At 39.1% G+C, this 3,420-nt stretch overlaps 1 protein-coding gene across 1 annotated transcript in view; it reads left to right on the top strand.

Annotated features, from left to right (window-relative positions):
* Window positions 1–3,420, top strand: part of LOC106013123 (putative sodium-coupled neutral amino acid transporter 11) — a gene marked incomplete at its 3' end in the record, with an annotated part of 17,616 nt that overhangs the window by 1,254 nt on the left and 12,942 nt on the right.

Raw genomic sequence — 3,420 nt, 5'->3', positions numbered from 1 at the left:
CGGTATTGTATCAGGCAGTTGCGGTGAACTAACTAGGTGGGTGGTTGGCAGGTGCTCTGGTGTGGTTTGCTTCTTCTTTCCTATCCAACATCTATCGTCCTTATCTCCCCTCCTTCTTTTTTATGTTTGTTACTCTCTTGTAACACCTCTAAACTTCTGGCGCTCATATGACCTTATGCAGTTGCGAGCGCCGTAAAACCTCTACTAAAACTAAACTAAACAGAACTAACTAGGGAAGCTTCAGACGTGATATGTAGCAATGCGTATTCACTGCACTCTGTTGTATTTTATGAATAATCATTTTACCAGCTTTGTATGTGCACAGTGGAAAAGTGTTCCTTCGATGTTTTGGTCCCAACATTTGTGTTGTGGCTTGTTGAGTTTGAGTTAATCGTAAAACTGGGCGCAAAAGTGGCCATTTTGAGGAAGAGCACAAAACCTCATTGAAGCAAAATCGATCGAAGACTGGAATCTAATGTTGTTATAAATATTTAATGGAGGTCAGGGTGATAACCCCTCCCTTAAAGTACCAAGCACTATGTATGTGATTTATTTGCTTATATCTTGAGGGGGCAAAAATTCCCACTAGACCGAGAGAGGTCTTGTATTCTTATCGCAGGATCTTGTTTAATGGAAACGTGGCACCTTTGTTTCCTGCGCTTGTTTTGTTTCAAATTATCACGATGCTAAAACAGGAGAGTCACCTATTTCAACGGTATCCCGAGATTAACAAATCAGGTAAAACATCTACTAAGGAGCGAGTGATATATTTAAAATTGTCTACTTACCAATTTTTGTCAGCAAAAGAGAGTGACATCGCTTGACGGGTCCCTCTTAAAATTCTCCGCCCTTAACGTGTACACAAACTTTAATTACACAATGGTATTTTTCTCACTTTTTGTCAACAATGTATTGTTTCAAGAAGAGATTATTACACCCTTCACACAGAATTAATGGAGATCAGTAACCGATATCGTCTCCTGATATGGTATTGCCATTGCAAGAGCGCCGAGTAGCAAAGTAAATAAATATTATGTTTACAGACTGGGTTCTGCGTCCTGTCAAGATAATACTCTTAATTTCCGTTTCAGCAATTCACATGTTTCCGTCTGCTTTCCTTTCTCCTTTATCTCCGTCGTGCTACTCAGTTTTTTCCTCGTATGTTTTCGAAAAAGTATCTTTCCGCTCCAGCCTTTGACAATTGTACACACACGGAAAACGCTGAACGGCGACTTACTCTCGCCGCTGGTTAACTCTTTCGATTCTTCCACCGAACAGCAAGTTGGTAAAACAGTGAACAAAATCAAATGACGCCTTGGTGTGTCGCTGGCAGGCGCAGACTTCAGAGAGTAACAGAGTGTTTTAAACTTCAAACACACAAACAATGAACTAACTGACGTCACCTTTCTGTTAAGCTTAAAAGCAAAGAGAAAGAGAGAGGGATCATTCGTAGTCACTGACAGCACTTTAAAATCATGAACACTATTACCCTTCAATTTAATACAATTAACGTCGTTATATAACCTTGGTTTATGTGCACCACTCGTCGACACATCGCATTATGATCACAGCACTGTAATAAATAGCCTCGTGGATACTAGAATCTATAAATAATAAAGCCTTTTCCCTTGTGTGGCGCTCTTGGTCTCTGTCACTAATGCCATTGGGGGCGTAAAACATCTACAATTACAAGCTACTCCGCCTCTGCCCCACACGCTTCGTGGTTGTACAGTAAAATGTTCGCCTCTCAGAGAGTTAACACCGGAAAGTGAGCTCCGAAAGTCAAGTGCGCGCGGGATACTTATTACTGATACCTGATGGTCTTTATGTTCTGTAAACAGACCAGAGAGGATGATAGCGATGTTTGTTGGAGTCGCAATACTGTTTTTATGATAATACTCAGTATACAAAATACGATAGTTATAGCTTCATCAACGCGATAGCCTGAGTGGGCACGGGAACTGATCGATGTTGAGTAGCATTTCAAACCTCAACTGTTCGTACTTTAATATGATATTCTCCCCCCCCCTCCCCATGTTGCTGCTGCTGTTGCTGTTTTCTTTTAAATCTTTTTTCATTCCTTTGACCCTCATCTTGAATATAAAGGACTGCTAATTCAATTTGCTCCTTCCACATGGTCCAACCCTCTCTCCAAAACCACTCCTCTGTGTTGATGTGCCCGTTAGTCAATTCATCTGTCTAGATTTCGCCTTTATTCCACCAACCTGCACCGGCGTGTTCTCCACTATTTCAGTATTTACCATCTGTTGTTCTACTTTACCTTACCCCTCCAGATGTTTCAATCACTGAAATGTCATAGCGTTCTGAGTAGACCAGCAGCTTTGTAATTAATAACCTCTCCATTAGCGTATTCTCGTTTTGCGTAATTGCTCTAATGATTGTCGCATGCCACAGAGTACTTAAGCTAGGCTGAGTTGTCTAGGTCTATAAATCATAATATTATGCCAAACGTCAATAATAAAGTTAGCTAAATTAGCTCCCCAAAATGGTAAGTGTTTTTTTCTTCTTTAGTCTCTGATGAATGCAGTAAAAGAAAACAATTTCTGGAACATAAGAACTAATAGGACAAAGGGGTTGGGACGGTAACTTCTTCTACGTACGACTGTTTGTTCACATAATGGAGATTCTCCCTGCATGGATGGCTGAATTTCAAGTTTATTCAGATGAGACCTTAGGTGTTCGCCATTCACGGAGATAAGTTTGTCAAATTGGGACCAGAAGGCGCTTTAAAATATATTTTCTTAAAAATACCCCGTACTCCTCTGTAGCTTCGTCTTGCTTTAGAATGATGAACTAAGCATCAAATAGAATAATATATTATTACGACAGACCTTCGCGTCAATACAACAGCCTTTGAGCTATAACTGTCTGTAGACCTTTGCATCACGTATGAACTTCGAAAATCTTAATAGCTACAAAGATAAAGGAACACTTTTAACTTCGATTAAATGCTAAATACAAATCTGAATTTTTTTAAACGCTTTTTAAACGTATTTTAAAGAAAAAATCAATACTATAAGAAACGTAGTCAGAACACCTTTTCAAAAAGTTTAAAAAACCCAAACACCCCCCCCCCCAAAAAAAAACAACAACAAAAAACAAAAAAACAAACAACCCAACACAACTCATGGGAGTAAATTACATCATATTATTATCCAAATGTAGCCACCTTTGTTCACCATGTTTAACACAAACTGTAAGCAAAACGACACGATATAATACCGAAGCCAGATATTCTATTATTGTGAGATTATTTTATAAAAGCAATGAGATGAATTCTGCCTCAGATAATATGAAAACTTGATGTAAAAAAACTATTATACGGGTGCGAAGCATGGACAATCAATAAACAGCTGGAAAAAACAATTGTTGCGGCAGAGTTGTGGTTCATGAGACGCA

This window comes from Aplysia californica, unplaced genomic scaffold, assembly GCF_000002075.1.
Source record: "Aplysia californica isolate F4 #8 unplaced genomic scaffold, AplCal3.0 scaffold00022, whole genome shotgun sequence".
Lineage (NCBI taxonomy): Eukaryota > Metazoa > Mollusca > Gastropoda > Aplysiida > Aplysiidae > Aplysia > Aplysia californica.
This window is presented reverse-complemented; position numbering and strand designations above follow the sequence as displayed.